Below are 20519 nucleotides of genomic sequence, written 5' to 3'. Positions count from 1 at the left end.
TGTAGGAGAAAACCCTGGTTTGGAGAGGAGATTATGAGTTATCAATGAAGCTACAATCAACACTGGCCTTCAGCTCTTTATCCTATCTTTCTCCTCTATCTTATCCCCACTCTCTCTCTCCCCTTCATTACTAGCATCTATGAAAGGCAGTAAGATGCTTGTTTTAGCCATATTCTAAGTCCTGTGAGATATAATTTATATAATGTACAAGAGGCTAGGGTGAGTACAGGGCTGAAAAGGGGGAATTAGTATTTAATGACAATCCTTAATTGTATTTCTCCTCAATCCTTGGGATTTATTGCAATCAGATTTCACTGTAAAAATATGATTATGCTTACTTTGCACCATTATCCCAGTCATGGCATTGGGCCCATGGTGCAGTTACAAGACCAAATCACAGTAGGCATTTAAAATTCATGATCTTATCACTGTATGGTAACAATATCAATCGTAAGGCACAGCCTGAATACCATCTTGTGGTTTTTATAAGGGGAAAATTCGTGGCACTTGAATTCATGAAAAGCTTATGGCAGGCCTGGGCCCTGTGATGGCACTAATATAGCCATCACTGAAATGCCAAGAGGTGGCCTGCTGTGTTAACAGCTGTTATTTTGTGCCAAACTCACACAACTGAAAGTTTATGGGCCAATAAAAAAAAGATGCTGCTCTTCTCCTTTGGTTGTGAGATGCAAGAGCTAGCACTTTGGAAAGCAAGCTACCTTGTTTCCTGCTAACATATTCCTGTCAAAGTGTCCAGTTTCTATGGTGAAAGGCATATCATAAACATGTTCTTGTTGGCATTTCTTTGTCTAGTTGGTGAGCCTTGCTGGAATATTGTGCTTGGATTTGAGTACTGGGCCAGCCAGGGAAACTGACTTAGGATGGAGTAGCTTTAACATTTCAGTCAGGATGGTGGTTTGTACGGGGACAAAGGTGACTTTGAAGGGCAGAATGGAGCAGATCAAAATGCCTGAGCTCTGGATCAGAAAGACCAGGCTCTGCCACTTAGCAGTTATTTAATTTGGTACAAGTCACATAGCTTGTCTGAGCCTGCATTGCCCTATCTGTACAATGGAGTTAATGTCATTTATTTTGAAGGATTGTTTAAAAGATCAGAAACAATGTATACAAGGTGCCTTGAAATTGCAGTAAGAACACATTTATTGAGTTCTTATCTTCCAGGCCACATGTTAAGCAGCTTATATGCATTATATAATTTCATTATTATAATTGCCCAATGAGACAAGTAGTGTTTTTATTCCCTATTTTACAGATGAAAACACTGAGTGTTGGAGAAGAAATTTGCTAAAGTTATTTCTCCAGTTAGTAAGTGAAGAAATATGGACTTGAACCCTGATCTGCTGACTCTGAATCCTGTATTACTAAAAAACTAAGTTATAGGAGTTAGTCATGTTTGTGATTTAGGTTCTGCCTTGCACTGTATAATTCTAGTATGATGAGTTTTCATTACATCTCATCTATAACCCTTTTTCATGTATGGTTAGTTGCATTTTTGTCATACTCTAAAAGTACAGGTCCATGAGCTCAAATATTTATTATTTATGTAGGCACAGTTATTCAGAAGAGAAAGGAGTTTAACACTTAGAGAAATGGGAATGGGTATTGTGATTACTCTTTCTTTTTACTTTTCAAAGCCACAAACTCATTATGTATCTTATGGCGATTACTAGAAGCTCTACATTTGGATTAGCTATCTGGAAAATGCAAATAATGGCCTCATCTAGAAAATGTATCAAGGAATCAATTGAATACAAACAGTCCTGCTCATCTCCCTTGTGGAGCTATTCTGGTGCTAACACAATGATCCTGAGGTGTTGAATATCATGATACAACCAATGGTAAACAAAACACAAGGCATCTTTTAATGTTAAGCATACCCCCATCCGAGAGGAAATGTACCCTCCCTTCAGCATGAGTAGTCCAAGAATGCTCCACGGCTTTGCACAGTGATTGTCCACTCTTGTTCCCTAAGAATTTAGTTTTCCATGAAAATGCACTCTAATATTTAAATGTCTGCAGTTCTGAATTAGCAAATCTTAGACTCTAGTGACTTCTTCAAAGTAGGTAATCAGGTAGCTGCAGTAAAGATGGATTCTGTATTTATAAATGTCTCCCGATATCCAAAGTTCTAGAACATTTTCTTAAAGGAATTCAGGTGCTTTTTCTGACTCCTTTTGTGGCACTAGACATTGTCTTTATGCTTCATGGCAGCCCTATGGAATAGGCACTATTTTTGTTTTTTCCCGAGGCGGAGTCTCACTCTGTCACCCAGGCTGGAGTGCAATGGCGCAATCTTGGCTCATCGTAACCTCTGCTTCTCAGGTTCAAGCAATTCTCCTGCTTAGCCTTCCAAGTATTACAGGGATTACGGGCACCTGCCACCATGCCTAGCTAATTTTTGGCACTATTTTTATCCGCATGTTGTAGATGAGAAAATGTTCACAAAAAATAAGATCACTCAGCATGCACTAAAACTGGAATTCAAACTTCGTCTTATAATTTCAAAGCACAAGCCATAGAGTTCTACAACCTCTCTTAAAGGCCTTCGTTTTTTCAGCCTCAGCCAAGTACTGACTCTACTATCAGGCAGTGGGATACTTCCTGGGAGACAGGGTGCAATCATTATTGAGTAAAGCATTAAGATTGAGTTGGGGCTCTGGGGCCTCTCTGGGTTTAAATCCTGATTCTGCTACAGAGCTGTGTAATCTAGGGCAAATGACTTAATCTGTGTATCATTCTTATGAGAAAACATTTAATATGGTTGTTGTAGAGATTAAATGGCTCAAAACTTAAATCACAACAAGGAATGTAGGACATCCTCCAAAAAAGTAGGTATATAGTAGGTACTCAAGAAGTATTTATAAATGATTAAATTAATGAATGCATATGAAAATTATAAGAGATTATAATCTAGTTCTTGGGACCAAGTAAGATTTAGATTTTGTTAGCTAAGTCCTCCGTTAATCAGCACCATTTGGCATCAAAATGCAAAGAATAAGATCATCATGCAATTTAGGAACTAGGAGGTATCTGTAATATCCTCTCCTCTACCTCATTGTGAGTGAAGAGAGTGAGAGTCCTAGAGGTTAGGTGACATTGTGTGAAGTAACTCAGTGAGTTGACAATATTAGGGTTTAGCTCACTTTACTTCTCAAGGACTTTATAAGCTTGGGTGGAACTATCATAGGGGTGATTTGAACTCAATAATTTTTTATAAAACTATCTTTTTATAGTTTTCCATGGAAGGAGGGAAACAGTGGAAAAGGAAAGAACATTTCCTTTTTGAGGCTGTGAGTTCGTGTGAAATGAAATCTCCATAATGTTTGTGCTATAAAACTGCATTTCAGCTCTGGTTCCTGGCTTTGGACATGGGTTGGGATCCTAACTCTGTCATTGGTAAGCTGTGTGAACTTGGGTAAGCCACTTAACCTCTCTGAGCCTAAGCATATCTCACTCACAAAATTAATAATCATACAGACTCAAAGAGAGGTCACAAGGAGGATTAACTGAGATGGTATAATCCAAGCACTTATCAGAGGACCTGTCAGAGTAAACTCTAAGTAGGTAGTAGCTGTTATTGTGGACCATGTTAATCTTTTCTATGGAATGTCTCACTTCATTTTCTATTTTTATTTGTGAGGTTGCCCTACTTTACATAGTTTCCAGCTTTGTTAAATACTCTCAAATTGCTCACTGGCCCTTATCTGGTTCTATATCAGATCTAGACCTTCTCATCTGTTTTTTTCAAAACCCTCATTATAAAGCTTCACTTCGTGTCTCCTACTCTTTCCCTCAGGACTCCTCTCAAAGTGCATTTTTCCATCCAGCCTACCTCTGCTCTGTCCGTGGTCCTGACTTCTCGGGTTCACATTATCGGGTCCCTGTCTTTAAGCCTATCGAAATCTTCCTTATGCCTTAATGCCTTTCAAGGCATAGCTGAAGTTCAAGCTCTTTCCAGAAATCTTCTCTGATTATCCAGGTCCTCACTGAGTTACTATTCTGAGGTTCTGACAGTGCTTTAAAACCTGTTGGGATGGTGCCTCATTTGCACTGCAATGGGGGCTTATCAACTGTGACTGAAAGTGAATTGCTATGAAAGTATCAATGCAATGTTATATGTGGGGAGTTCATCTAATCAAGAATGCATGAAATATATAATTCTAATACCAATATATTATATTGGTATGATGATGCATCAGTAAATTATATAGAGTAATTATAAATATATGCATTAATTTCTACAAAATAGACACAGATGAATACTTGACATCAATTTGCTAAAAGGAGACCAATGTATTTAAAAAGATACCTTTTTCTTACCAATGTATTTATGCAAGTGTGCAAAAATGCACAAAGATGTTATGGTAGCATATTTAAGATATCAAAATATTGAAAACACTCTAAGTATATATCAAGAAGACTTGAAGTTATGGTATATCCATACACAGAATACCATGTAGTTATTGAAAGAACAAAATGGATCTATATGTATTGGCAAGGAAAGATGCCCTTGATGCATTACATATAAGAAGTAAGCTGCAGAGTAGTTTATATGACTTAATTTTGTAAAATAAACATATATTTCAAATATATTTTATGTTCCTCTATGGATAGAAAACAGCTAGATACATGCCAAATTGTTGAAAGTGCTTATCTCTGAGGAAACAGATATTGAAGATGGATTGGGTGATTAGAATAATCATTATTCAGAAGAGAAAGGAGGTTTTTTTTAAATATCTATGCAATAAATGAAATCTATCTCTTCTATATTATAATTTTAGACCAAAGCAAACAATTATAATATGTATTTAAAACTTTAAACAAAACCTATGCTTGCTTTCTCACAATCTTAAGATTTGAAAAAAAAAAGTAAAATGTATAACTGAAAGAATTGATTTTTTCTCAGTGTAAATTTTCTCTCAGCAATAAATGTAATTCATAGGCCTTCCTTTGACCTTAGAGTTGCATTATTCTTCTCAAAACAGATAGACAGTGTCCCCAAATTTGAGAGATCCAGTAAGGACATTATGGGAGATGATATTTTAAAAATATGTCACATCTTACATGCTTTTTGCACTGACCAGTCCGGATGGATGCTTGTTGGTATGCTGGACTGGGGCACCCTGGCAGAATATCAGCCCTGGCCTTGGCTTTGTGAATTGGCAGAAGGCAGGCTCTTAAATCTGTTCTTCACTGTTGTTGTCTTTTGCTTGATTTCTCTCTTTTCCTACTCAACCCTAAAGGGGCCATTATGAAGACAATTCACATGGCAGGACAGAAGAGATAGTCATTATCCATGTGCTTTGTTCAAGATGATAGAAAGTGTGATAGGCAGTTAGGATGATGCAGTAGAAAGAGAGTGGGCTTTGGAGCAGACAGATCTGGGTTTGAGGCCTGGCTGGGTCATTTCTTGGTTGTATTACCTAGGCAAGACAGGTAAATCTCTCTGAGCTTCTATTTCTTCAGGTATAAAATGATGCTAATCTCTATCTCTTATGGCTGTTGTTAAGATAAAACGAGGTCACTTGTCAAGTGTCTGGGGCATAAGTATTTGCAAATGTTAATAATCCCCTATCTCTCTTCTACTTCCCAATTTTTCTTTCCAGATGCCCTTGACTTATTCTAGAATGTAAGATTCAAGCCTTTTCAGCATCTGCTGATGAATGCACTCTTTCCTCTCCTTGTTCTATCTGAGTTATTGCCCATTGCCAAGTCATATACCCATTGTGTCACTGAATTAAAACAATGATATGTGAAGAATAGGTGTTATTAGACATCTTTAAATGCACAATCATCAAGTAACACAGAACGCAGAGTACACCAACCTAGCAATTTAGCTCATAATTACATGGGAGTTCACATGGGTCAGTTTCACCTTTTTTAACTCTATTAGAAACTCCTTCAGGGCATAAGCCAATTATTCTCTGACATATACAACAATCCATTGTACAATTATGAGTATATTCACCAGATACTTATTGACTGATTGACTGGTTCAGGGGTGGCAGGGCCTCTTTATTGTGGACCAAGCAGCTTTCAAACTGGTCAACAGGGCTTGATAAGGAATAAAGTCCAAATCTGGCTGTTGGAGCTGAATTACACTTCATAAACAAATGCGTCTACGCCAACATAATTGTGGATTGAATAAAATCTTTTATCTGTAGGTATTCTTCATTTTCTCATTGACTTTTTAGTGGCTCATTAGTGTAATGGAGATGCTGTGAGGCAAGCTTCTATAGCCTGAGAGCACAGGCAGACATCCCTGAGCTCAGGAAACTACCTGGACAGGCCAGAAAGCAGGAGGGAAAGCCTTGGTGAAGGCAATTGAGAAACCTCCCGGCGAGACATTGTCTGCGGATCACTGGCCCGATATCACATAAAGGCCCCATCTGAGCCATTACAGCCTATTGTGTCAATGTGTTTTCTGGGAGTCTGTCATCCATAGATCACAGTTGGCAGTGAAGGTAATGCCTCCACGGGAACTGTTACTATTTCCCATCGGTGAATTCTATTAGAGGTCCGTGGGTTACTGCCATTGGAGTTCATATTAACTCGGTCAAAGGGATGGTGATTGATTCTGTGGAATTTTGTGAATACACACAAAATACATTTCATACTGTCATCTGAGTTTTGTATTGTGCTTCCATGATCCCTGCTACATGGTAAATCCAGTATCATCTACTCGAATTGCTACAGGGAAAAAAAAAACAAATTTCCCATGCCATTTTAAGGCTAAAATACCTGCCCATTTCCTTTCTTCTCCAGTCACAAAAGATTTAGACCTAACTATAAAACATTGACTTCTCTTCTGACTTAACAACTCAGTCTGATGGGAAGGGCATTTATTGGATTTCCACTGTGTATAAAGAAATAGCAGTGGGACCTACAGGATGATACCAAAAACTTAATACATTAGGTTTGTACCTCCAGGTTTATAGTTAGACAGAAGACACTCACAAAATGATTAAATAATATAATTATAAAACAAATAACAGGAAGTACCAAATTAATACACAGGTGTGCCACTTAGTGCAATAGCTGTGTTCTTGAAAAGATGAGTGAGGGCTGAATCTTGTGAAGCACTGAAACAATTAGCTATTTATAGAGTAAATAGTGATTCCTTGTTTCGTCTAATTTGTTGATACTAAAGAGTCTAAATTTTGTGAACATTCTTTCCCTTTAAGTGAGTTATATACTTTGGGCTACTGGAAAAACAACAAGTTTAGTGGTAACCGTAGAAAGTTTTCTAGATTAATTGAATTTTGGATGAGATGCTGAAAGTGAAAGGAATTGGTAGTGATTTCAGTGAGGACCAGTCTTCCCACATGCTCATAGTATCTGGTCTCCATTTTCTTCCCAAATGGGTGCTGCTCAACATAGGCAGAGCTGATGCAAAGACATTTATGTGATTTGCAGGTGGAGTTTTGTCCCTGGCATGTGAGTCCTTTATTTTACATGCCTTTCTGAACTGCATTCTGACATAGCCTGCATTCTACAGCTCTATAGCCTGAGACTTTTTTGTACAGATAGACACTTGGTGGTCCTCTGACACTGTGCCTGAACTCCTGGAGGAGAAGCAGGTACTCTCAGGGCATCCCGGGTTACTGTGGCCAATGGCACATGAGTGGAAGAGCCCAAGGGTCTTGCTCACTGTGGCAATTCTTTTGTCCCTGTGACTCCTCTCCGAATGTCTTCAACATGGCAGATAATGCTGGGACATTTACTAGACTGAGGTCTCCATTCTGAAGATGGTGTAATAATCTGGATAGACAAATTTCTGCCTAGTTCCTTCCTAAAATCCCTTAAGATGTCCCTTGAATTTATGGCTCCTTTTAGTTCCCATAGTTCTCTGCTTGTTTGAGTTCTCTTTGTCAGATAGATTGATTAATAGATAATAGATGGATGGATGGATGGATAGCTAGCTAGCTAGAGATAGCAGCAGCCTCTCAGATGATCGTTCTAATTTTCATCTCTCTTTGGTCCCATCCAGTCTAAAACCAGCAGATAATTCAACTGTGGGCAAGCACAGAGACTGTCACATTGCTCCTCTGATCAAGAATTACCTATTGTTTCAAATAGGTTATTCAGGTAAAAATTTTTCACTGTAAGACAAGGTCACTCACAAACTCCCTCTCACTACAACTGAACCCCTCTTTCAATCTCTCTTATCACCAGCATTTCTCCTTCCTTTGCACTCTCTGCTATCTCCTAAGAAAAAGCCATTCATTCTGCTTCTGTGGTTTTCCATGAGATACCCCAGTGCTCAAAAGGCCCGCTCAACGAAGAGCTCCAGAGACTCATCCAAGCCACATCCTGCAAAGCATAGCTTCAAATTCATCTTTTCTAGGATATTTTCCTAAATGCATCATTATTTCCTTCTTCACATTTTTAATGTGACCCTTACAGTTTATTCTTTTGTCAGTATAGAACTTGTTCAACGAATCATACATAAGGTGTTTTATATCTGGGTTTTGTTCTTCAATTATATTGCAGGGTCTTGGTAACAGGGGCCATTTTTCTATTTCTTTTACCTGTTCCTGGCCTCACTCCACCCCTGACAGCAACCAGAATACAGTATTGTTACTGAACCTGAAAGTAGTTACAGGCAACTACCAATTAATCATGAATATTTTCTAAAATATTTTAAGTTGACATTTTAGATTTGGAACTGTTAACTTAGGAACAAAATTTAAAATGGTGCTTAAGCTTCTTGTCAAACCTTCAAATGTCTATTTGCTTATACTACGGCATTAGTCCCATTAAGTTATATTAGTGTTGTATTATTCCTAATAATGCTGTAAGTAGCTTATTCATTCAAATTTTATGTATTATGGACTCTTCCTGAGCCAACACAGGCTGTATGGTGGTGAAATATGGACCTTCTTTAGGAAATGCGTGCTGTAGAGGTAAATTACAGCAAGCAGGGATGGGAAGTAACGCGATGGTCACAGAAGGCTTCCGTGAGGAGGTGACATTTATACTGACTTTAAAATATGGGAAAGACTCATTCAGGCACAGTGGAAGAGCACCAGACAGAAGTAACCAAGTGTGAAAAAGTCCCAAGATAGAAAATAACTTGCCATGCTCAAGAGCCTAGAAGGCTAGTGTGGCGTAAACATGGAAGTAAAGAGAGATGGTGGCAAGAACTAAGATTTGAGAAGAGGCAAATAGCAGGTCACACAGGACTTCGGCCTCTGAGAGGAGTCCAGATTTAATTTAAAGGTGATGGGAAGCCATTGAGACTTGTTTTTTTGTTTGTTTGTTTGTTTGTTTTGAGATGGAGTCTCACTCTGTCACTACAGGCGTGCACCACCGCACCTGGCTAATTTTTGTATTTTTATTAGAGACGGGGTTTCACCATGTTGGCCAGGATGGTCTCGATCTCTTGACCTGTGATCCACCCACCTCGGCCTCCCAAAGTGCTGGGATTACAGGCCTGAGCCACCGTGCTGGGCCACCATTGAGACTTTTAAGTACAGTTGTAGTTTTTTAGATCATAAATTGAATATGATTGAAAGAACTAGCTGGACATGTAGACAAGTTGTTTCCATGGGACAATGGTTTCCACAGAGTGGCAAGGAGAGATTATGGAGAATTGAAGAGTGTTTGTGCAAAAGTCCCAGACATGGCAAGAATGGAGCCCAATATCCAAACCCCCGTTGTGGGAAGCCAGACTGGCCAAATGATTGGATATTGGTTCTGCAGGGCTGAGAAGAAATAGAAGATAGCTGTCTCAGGCAAGACTGAAAGCTGAGAACCTGAGCAGAGAAACAATTTCAGCTAGAAAGTTGCAGGGAAAGCTGAGGTTCAAGCCCCGGAAAGACTAAATCTCAACAAGTTCTGAAGTCAGAGGGCCAGGGTCACATGGCTGAGAGTTGAGAATGGGGCAAGAATAGGTCAGCAATGACGAGCCCCTGGGAGCTTCCGGCTTCCTTTGGCGGTGGTGGGGTGGGGGTGGGTTGGCAGGTGTGTGGTGTGGGAGGACCCACTTGCTGCCTCCTGAAAGCAGTGGCAGGGAATCCAGTGACAAGAGACTTCCTCTCACTTTCTCAGCCTGAAGGAATTAGAATGCTCCATTGACATAGGCAACCCTGAAGTCCAGGGCAAGTGATAATTTATAATAGGTATTATTAGAATATCTAACCGATAAGGGAGCTTAGCTCTATCAGGGTAAGGGCCAGATCTGTCTGGTCCACCACTACATTCCCAGAGTCTAGCAGACTGTCTTGCACCCAGCTTCCAATCAATATTTAGCTGCTAATTGAATAAGGTTGTTGAGAAATTTAAATGAAATAATATAAAGGAAGGGCTTAGCCAAAATTGAATCAAATATATTGAAAGGCTGGCTTAGGGTTACTAACAAATTAGTAAACAGATCTAATTTGAAGCCCTGCATACATATCTCAGTAAGTGGCAACATTTTGGCTATAGTGTGATAAATGTATTCCTGGGGAAAAAAAAAACAACCCAAAACATTGTGTTCTGCAAAAGCCTACACCAAAAATAACCGTGCTTTTGGGAAAAATAAGATTGAGACAGACTAATTAACACTGAGGCAACACTGCAAATACAGCATCAATAAAAACAATATTTTAATTAAATTCTAGTAGTTTAGAAATCAAAGTCATATTAATTTCTTACTAAATATATACTATAGTACATATAAAACTTAAAATGAAGGTAGCTTAATTAAAGGGATGTTTAAAAAATTAACAGATTGTGTCTGCAGATTATTGAGACAAGGCCAAAATGCACAAAGATTGGGGGGAAAGTGTAAATAATCACTTCTAAGACAGAACAGAATGAATAGGACAATACTGTATTCCCCCGTGGTTTGCTGCATTGAGCTGGGCTAATGTACTTTGCATCCAGCAGCCATTACTACAAGACACAAAACACTAATGTGCTGGCAAAAAACTGTGTGAACCAATGTGTCATTTATGTTCTATTAACATATTTCTCGTTTACCGATCATACATGAGCTATTTCACATTCTAGAAACATGTTTAGAAGGCTGGGTGCGGTGGCTCACGCCTGTAATCCCAGCACTTTGGGAGGCCTAGGAGGGTGGATCACCTAAGGTTAAGAGTTCGAGATCAGCCTGGCCAACATGGCAAAACCCTGCCTCTACTAGAAATACAAAAATTAGCCGGGTGTGGTGGCATGCGCCTATAACCCCAGCTACTCGGGAGGCTGAGGCAGGAGAATCGCTTGAACCTGGGAGAGGGAGTCAGGGGCGGAGGTTACAGTGAGCCAAAATTGCACCACTGCACTCCAGCGTGGGCAACAAGAGTGAGACTCCGTCTCACAAAAAAAAGAAAGAAAGAAAGAAAGAAAAAAGGCCCAGGAGACTGGATTTACAAATTTTGAATAAAGAAGGTCTACAAATTATCCCTCTTTAATATTCAAGAGGTTTACACTGAAGCAGGCCCATGATGGCTTGCCACGTCTTTTATACGGCCTCTGAAGTATTTTTTAAAATTTTGAGTTGGTGTGTCCAAACATTTAAACATTCAGAAATGTTATATATGGTGCTCCTTATTCCTGTGTGGCAGTAATTCAGTGACCTGGTAGGGGTTGGTTGCCTCCCATTCACATAATCACTCTATTCATTTATGTTACTTGCATGGTCCTGGAGGTATCAGGATTGGCAAGACTGGTTATACTTTTCATTCTCCAGGGCTGGGCTCACATGTATGTATATTTATAAGTTGGTTGTTTGTAACTTAGGGAATGCCTGCATTTTGTTTATATCCACTATCCTTTTGTGGCCTTCTTATTACCCCAAAATGCATATTCTTTAATTTAAAAGTGACCCAGATCCATACTAAACAGGTCACAGGTAAGTGAGATAAATGAATCCCAGAAATAGAAAAAGAAATAATGAGTTTTATGGGCAAATCAAACATTACCTTCCTAATTATCACAGTTAGATGCTTAAGGAAGATCTGTTGATCACCTTTGGGTAGTGAGTATTTTAGTGCATTCTTTTAAATTTAATTTTATGTGATTGCTGTGGTTCTTGTGGAAGAACAAGTGTATATAACGTCAATGTAATTTTATTAGCTGCCTCCTACATAATTGCTTTAAAATAAGTTAATTCTTTATTGCTATACCTTGAGGTTTTATTATTATTAACATAAACAGGATATAAAACCTTTAATTTTTTATGTCACAGCTACCTAATTATTATTTTTACTATCAATCTTGTTATTGAGATAAAACCAGTACACATTTACATATTTGGCTTTTATTCCTCAAACAAGATGATGGATACCTCTCTGTATTAATCTAGAAAATAAAGCTGGTACTAGGCTACTCCCTGATGTAATCTTATGTCTAAAAGTTTTGCTTTGGAATTTGGCATTTCTTCACATTTAATTTCCATAGTATGTAACCCCCTCAAACCCATCCCCAGGCGAGTGAATAATTAAGAGCTCTGCTTCCATGTTTGACTGCGGAGGGGTTTGTATGATGTTTAAGAACAGAATATAAACCCTCATAGAGTACATATTCCTTAAGTTGCATTTGATGGATGTGTGTTCACTGCATCAGACTCACCCTGTCTTGTTCCAACAATGATTGACAGCCTTGATTGAAGACCAGTAAGTTAAAGGCAGATTGTTCAAAGAATGGCCACCATTCTCTATGAAGATGATAATGTTCTATAGAAGATATAAAATCCACAACCTTAGTTATGAATTTGTCAAACAAAGAGTGGAAATGGATAGATTATAAAAATATAAATGAATGAAATAGTAATGTAATAGGTGATTTTCTCCTTACGATTTGATTTTGTTAAAAGGTTATTGACAAGAATCATGAGCAATCATCTAGCATGAGGTAAGTTATTGAATTATAACTGAATTTTAAAAGTCATTGTTAATTTAATTTCCTACTGGACCTGGAAGCTCAACTTACGTTCCTTTCAGCATTACTGCTAATTAGCTGTGTTTTCAAAGTCAGAAAAATTCAATGCATTTTTTCCCTATTCCCTCTATCACTCAAATGTTATGTAGATACTTTTTTAAAACAATAGATTTTTATTGTTGATTCTGTAGTCAAAGACCTTAGGATTTTTCCACGTCATTGTCTTTCTGATATCATAGTGTATTTCTATGGAAAATGAAGTGTAATAGAAGATCAACTGTATTTCCCAGAAAAGAATCTCTCCCACCCTCTAAGCGTCATCTGCAGCTACATCCATTGCTGTTGCTGTCTCAAACTATTCGTTACAAATGTTTCTTTTCTTAGCTTTTATCCTTGGTTCGTTAAGTCAATACAAAACTACTTTGCACAAATTTAAATTCTCCCAAATAGACACTTATTTTACATTTTAAAGCTCTCCATTGTAATGATTTCTAATAAGGATTTCTATTTTCACCTTTGGTAAAGATGGAATATTCATGATTATGAGACAAATTATTGAATAGATACATAAATTTTCTCTATTACCTGCAAAAATATTTTTAAATCACTTTTTAGGAATTTCCACGTAGGAAGGAAGTCTATGAGTGTGCATGATATGCTGCTTGCTACTTCGAACCTTCGTGGCTCCACGGACACAGCAACAATTGTCAGTAACAGTGAAGGAACAATAATAGGTCCACAGTCCACCTTTCCCTCTTTGGAAAGAGCACTAGATTGGGAGTTAGGAGAGCTCTCCTGACCTTTACAGTATAAATATTTCATCCTCCATCTCTTTTCCAAATAGTGTGAGACCACTTAAGAATACTGAAACAATAATAAAGCCATAAAAAAGAAGTCATAAGCCAGGACAAATGAAATGAGAACCAGAAATGTGCCAAGCCCAGGATCAACACAGTGGCTGTTGTTGAGTTTCAAGTAAGAATGACAAGGCTTATATTCCTTTGGGTATATACACAATAATAGGATTGCTGGGTGGAATTGTATTTCTGTCTTTAGGTCTTTGAGGAATCACCACACTGTCTTCCACAATATTTGAAGTAATTTATACTCCCACCGACAATGTATAAGCATTCCTTTTTCTCTACAACCTCACCAGCCTCTGTTATTTTTTAACTTTTTAGTAATAGCCATTCTGTCTGGTGTGAGATGATATCTCACTGTGGTTTTGATTTTCATTTCTCTAATGATCAGTGATGAGCTTTTTTGCATATGTGTGTTGGCTGCATATATGTCTTATTTTGAGAAGTGTCTGTTCATGTCCTTTGCCACTTAGACACATACATGCGTATGTTCACTGCATCACTATTCACAATAGCAAAGACATGGAACCAACCCAAATGCCCATCAGTGATAGACTGGATAAGGAAAATGTGAAATATATATACCATAGAATACTATGCAGCCATAAAAAAATGAGATCATGTCCTTTGCAGGAACATAAATGGAGCTGGAGCCCATTATCCTTAGAAACTAATTCAGGAACAGAAAACCAAATGCCACATGTTCTCACTTATAAGTGGGAGCTAAATGAAGAGAAGACATAGACACATAGAGGAGAACAACAGACACTGAGGCTTGTTGAAGGGTGGAGGGTGGGAGGAGGGAGACAATCAGGAAAAATAACTAATGAATACTAGGCTTAATACCCGGGTGATGAAATAATCTGTACAACAACCCCCATGACACACGTTTACCTATGTAACAAACCTGCACACCCTGCACATGTACCCCTGAACTTAAAATAAAAGTTAAAAAAAAAAGAAGCACAAGGTCAAGTCGAGTCTGTGTCCCTAACATGTTGGTGAATTTGAGTAAGACACTTCATTTCTCTGGGCTGTGATGTCTTCAGCTGGAAAGTTCAGGGACTGAATCACTAGATGATTTCTGAAATATCATCCAGCTTTAAAATCTCAAGTTCCTGTGACTTTGGACTTTTATAATTTATTCAGCTAAATATAAACATTGGTTTTAGGGCTGAGGCGGTGTCTTGAAAGTCTAACCAGTTATCTTGCAGATGGGGGTACCGTTGATCACAAAATAGTGCAGGAGAGGTGGGGATGTGTAACCTGTCTCTACTTGGCAGGAGTGTGGAAAGGACATCAAAGCTGGCCACATTTTCATTTCCATAGGGACAACATATGCAGTTAACTCCCAGAGAACTATATCTTCTGTTTTGCTCTGATCTAAAAAGTCTTTGAACATTTGAGGCAACCAACTTTTCATATTTATTTATTCATTCCCTTAGATGTAAATATCTGACTTTTTTAAAAGGAAAATTATTTTATAGTTTTTGTACTCTCAACTCTCTCTCTATATATATATGTGTGTGTGTGTGTGTGTGTGTGTGTATATATGTTTTTTTTTTTTTTACATGGCTAAGATACTTTGAATACAAAAGAGTAAAGCCAGGAAGTAAAAACAAAGCAAGCAAACAAAAACCACACTGTATCCCACAACCCAGATATCATAATCATTGACTACCTAGAAAAACCTGCTTTAAGAGAGATTAGATAACTAGAAATATTTTTATTATACTAGGTAATGTCACACTGCTTTTAACAATAAGAATTGATTTTAATTTAACTCAAACTTAATACAAAGAAAAATAAGTTGAAATAAAACAAAAGAAATTGCCCGGCTTAAAATAAGTGCTTGCTTCCACGTATCTGTTGCCAGGAGAAGATGCTTGCCTTAATTTATCCTGCATATTTGTCTTCACTTACAGTGAGAAAGAGACTAAAACCTTTAATGTGCTCAACTAATTCTCATCAGTCTATTATTTTCTTCTATTGTGATGTTTAAGTGCAACATATGACCATACCTTAGAGTATAATTCCAAGTAAACTTGAGTATTTGGGCCAACGATACCATGGGCATAGGGACTGCCTAGTCAACAGAAAAGAAAAAAATTCCATATGTTTCTGCTTCATGTGTGATCCACAGGGAGTTTCTAAAGAGATGATATTGTGGCCCTGAGTATAAGCAGTGCATGGCACATGCTCCTTTGTACACACAAGATGACTTACTTTTTAAAACTGGAGAGGCAGGATGATCAAATAGGTGTGTTTGAGGAAGCCCAAGGATCTGCCTCCATTCCCACACCCTATTTAATAATTCAGTGATTTCCAAAGCAGAATGATAACACAAGATATTCCACGAGAGGAAAATGAATTTTAAACTCATCCTTATAAAGTCACTATTTTTGGTGGATGCCTTATAATGTACATGCTATATTAGTACAGTAGTACAAGTATACCATTTACAAAGAAATGAGTAAAGATGTACTTTGAGGGTGCATGCTTAAAATGTTCTTAGAGGTAAGAGTGCCCAGGCAAGACGGAGAACCCCTGCATTAAATGGTGATGCAGAGCCTGACGGGATTTTTCTCTGTGCCTTTGCCTTTCCATTTGTAAACGGAAGCTCTTCTGCCCTCTCTTTCTGTTGCCTCCCTTCCAGAGAAGTTAGGAGATCCAGAGAAAACAGTGTGACCCTAAAGAGCAAAAATTCCATAAACGTTATACATTAACTAGGATAATGTAATTCATTCAGATTTTAAAGATGATTTTCTAGCACTTATTTTACTTCCTATGTTAATGGTCTCCATCTCATCTGTTTAATTCATGTTTGTGGGCATACTCCCAAATATATATTCTAAATTAAATTAAGAAGCCAAAAAAATGTCTAGGAGCGGGCATTTCACTACACACCTGACAGATTCATTTTAAATCCTCGTGTCTTAATATATGACTGAAGGGACATAACATAAACGGGCTCTGAATTTCTCCCATGTAGCTCATTTACAAGAGTACCTTGGTTTGCTAAGAATTTGCCTCTTGCGACCATGAGAACACTTATTAGAATATTTATTAGTTATTAACACAGAAAGGGTGTTTCCATGTGTGTGCATGCACTGAAAGGAATGAAGCTCTCTAGCTACTTATTGTTGGGGCTAATCTAGATTGCAACATATTGTACCTGGATTAAAAAATAACTAAATCCAAGAACGGATTTAGATGAGACTCAGGGGTAGAGGGCTGATCGGCTGACAGGGGCAGAAGTGGAGGGAGCCACATTGCCCGATGTACCTTGGGTTCCTGAGATTTAGAGACCCAATCATGTTATAAATCCAGGCAGCAGAGCTCTTTCTGCCTTACATTGCAGCTGCATTACTCTGCTTGGGCTGGCATAAGAAAGTACTACAGACTGGGTGGCTTAAACAACAGAAATGTATTAGTCTAAGTTCCAGGTGTTGGTGGGGTTTGTTTTTTCTGAGCTTTCTCTCTTTGTTGTAGATGGTCACCTTCTCCCTATTTCTTCACATGATCTTCCCTCTGAGTGTGTATTAAGACACCAGTCACATTAAATTAGGGCCCACCTTAATAACCTCATTTTAACTTAGTTACCTCTTTTAAAACTCTATCCCCAAATACAGTCACATCCTGAGGCATTGGGGGCTAGGGCTTCGACATACAAATTTTGTTGTGGGGGGACATGAGTACAATTCAAGTCATAAATAGGGTGTTCTCCAAGGTGATGAATGCACAGTCATCCTAACAGCATTTCAGCTAAGCGTCAGATAAATTCACATTGGACAGTAGCTTCCTTTGGCCTGGACTATCTTTGTACACTATCGTGAAATGCTTTATTGTGTAGCTGTTAAATAACATTTGTTGCTTTCCATGACAGCGGTGGCTATATTCCAGAAATGAATGAAGTGTTTCCTGTGCCTTTTCAGTAATGAAGGAAGGAGAGGGAAGAAAATTGGTGATATTAGTACTGTCAATTACCATTATAAGATATTCAGGAGTGCAAGTTTTAATCCCATTTGTAGGTCTCATTTACATGGAAAAATTTGATTTATATATTAATATAAATTTAGTTTATTTTCCTCCTGATTCAATCCCACCTGAAGGGACTTGAACCCTTCCGCATATAGAGAAGAGGGTCAAAATACAATTGGTTTGCTAAGCTGTCACACAGATTCTCTTGCTAACATTTGCAGTATTTTTCTTGGCTGACCAAGCACTTTTCTTCCTGGAAAGTAAATAGAAAACAGCTGTCTATGAAATGGGTCAGAGCAAATTTATTTGGTCAGGTGCAGGATAAATAGCTCATAGACTGACTAAAATAGTCCTAAACAAAACAAAACAAATCTCTAAGCCACACAGACCCAACCTGAAGGCTTTCAAAGGCAAAAAAACAAACAAAACAAAACATCTAATGTATTTGTGACTCATTCACATTTCTATTAAATGTGTGTTTCCTAAAGCTTTATTTTCACAACTAGAGCTCACCAAAGCACCGATCAACCAACCCAAAACTCTAAGCCTGGCAGAATTCTTATAAACCATGCTATTCCCTGGTGCCCTAGACCCCATGGTGGTCTAGAGACTCTGGAACCCTCAAAATCTCAGAGGACATAATTGAATGATTACTGCCTCAACAGACAGGAGGAGAGTATGACAGGTTGATAACCAAGTCTGATATTTCAGATAATAATCAGTATTCTTTTAATGACCAGAAAAGATTTGGAGGAAATACATGGACAGAATGTGTAGAGAAACAAAACATTCAACTTGCAAAAGAAAAAAAAAAATCTATCACCTCCACCAAAAATGAAATAAAATAATCCTCCATTTGTGTTTCAAAGACAATGAGAAATTTAATCCAGTAGATATCAACTTCTAAGGATCTTTGTTTTTTACCCCCATTTTATTTTAATTGTATCAGTCCCTTAGCAAAACCCACTATTATTATAGATGTCAAATGGGATCACAGAATTCTAGATCTTCAGTGGGGACTTGGAGATTTTCCTTCCTTCCATGATATTGCTGTATATTGGCTTTCCCTCCAACCCTACACAGTTCGCAATCTTCTGTGCAGGCTCTTCTTTCCCTATCCATCCTTAGATATTGATGATTCAGTCCTTCATGTTCTCACTCTTCCCAGGTGATCTTAGTCACTCCCATGACTTCAGTTGCTATCCTCGTGCTGATGAATCACCATGTTACCAAGCACAAGGGGCTCACTGCATGATACACTAGAAGCCAAAATTATGGTACCGGATTTGTGAGAAAAGAAAAGTTTTTACTACAGGTCAACCAATAAGGAGATAGGAGTCCAGCCTCAAATCTGTATTCTTGTGCTGGTTTAAGGCAGTATGTTTGGTAGAAAAGATCTAGGGGGTGGATTCTAGGATTCATGAGTGATTGTTGGAAGGAAGGAGGAGGTTTGGAAAGTCCTGGGACATGTGCAGTTATCTCTTTATGCTACCTCATGGGTTGCATGTGGAAATTTGGGGGGAGTTAGTATGAAACATGCAGTGGAAATTCGGACTGCAACATCAACAAGCTTGTTCTGTGCAGACCACAGTTGGCCATATTGGTTTCAACCGAATTTCAGTCAGTTTTTAAAATTTCAAAAGTGGAAGAAGTTTCAGCATTTCAATAAGTTGTTTCTTTTCTTATCTGCCATCCCTCAAACTCAGAGATTTCTGTTAGTTATTGGTTTCTTTAACTCTCTGGGGCATGGTTTCACCAATGCATATCTTTCTTCTGAACTACAGCCCATCAATCCAGCTCTTTACTGTCCATCTCTACCTTGACACTATTGAACTACTTTATATCCAGAACTGAACATCCCAAACTGACATTTTCATTCTTCCTAACTGTGGTAGCCAAGATAACACTTCGCAGTCCCTGTCTCTTGGTATTTATGCCCTTGTGTACCCCTTCCCGTATTAGATGGGACTGATCAGTGTAACCAAAAGAACATTGTGGAAATGATGAAGCATGTCTTCTGAGGCTTGTTCATAAAGACACTGTGGCTTCTTTCTTGCTCTTTCTTGCAGCATTTGCTCTAGGGGAAGCCTGCAGCTATGTCATGAGGACCCTCAACAGCCCTATGCAGAGGACTATGTGGCATGAAAGATGCCTTCTGCCAACCACCAGCCCCAATTTGCCAGGCACGTGAACAAACTAAACTGAAAGCAGATATCCAGCCCCAATCAAACCTTCAGATGTCAGCAACCTCAGCCAATATACTGACTATAACCTCATAAAAGACCCTGAACCAGAACCATCTATCTAAGCCACTCTCAAACTCTACCCCACATAAACTGTGAAATAATATCTGTTTATTGCTATTTGGGGCCACTAAGTTTGGGGGTAATTTGTTATGCAGCAATTATATAACCAATATTCCAACTAAAGCTGAAATGCCTTCTGCATTTCCTCCCTCGGTGGCCTACACTGCAATCCAAGTTCAGGAAAAAATAATGAGAACCTTATTTAAGGTAGTGGCAAGAAATAAATGGATTAACTGGACATTTAAAAAGCTGTGGCTCACGCCTGTAATCCCAGCACTTTGGGAGGTGGAGGCAGGTGGATCATGAGGTCAGGAGATTGAGACCATCCTGGCAAACACGGTGAAACCCCATCTCTACTAAAAATACAAAAAATTAGCCGGGCATGGTGGCGGGTGCCTGTAGTCCCAGCTATTTGGGAGGCTGAGGCAGGAGAGTGGCTTGAACCCAGGAGGCGGAGCTTGCAGTGAGCCGAGATCGCGCC

General features: G+C 38.5%; 1 long non-coding RNA gene across 1 annotated transcript in view; it reads left to right on the top strand.

The window, feature by feature from the left end:
- LOC106992707 (uncharacterized) overlaps positions 1-20104 on the top strand; it is a 67800-nt gene extending 47696 nt beyond the window's left edge. Inside the window, exon 4 of the long non-coding RNA XR_001438733.2 lies at positions 19802-20104. This is a non-coding gene — a long non-coding RNA (uncharacterized LOC106992707). The remainder of the gene's footprint in view (positions 1-19801) is intronic.
- The last annotated feature ends 415 nt before the right edge of the window (positions 20105-20519 follow it).

This window comes from Macaca mulatta, chromosome 12 (genome assembly GCF_049350105.2).
Source record: "Macaca mulatta isolate MMU2019108-1 chromosome 12, T2T-MMU8v2.0, whole genome shotgun sequence".
NCBI classification, from domain to species: Eukaryota; Metazoa; Chordata; class Mammalia; order Primates; family Cercopithecidae; genus Macaca; species Macaca mulatta.
The sequence above is the reverse complement of the archived record's forward strand: the minus strand, read 5'-3'. Positions and strand labels throughout refer to the sequence as shown.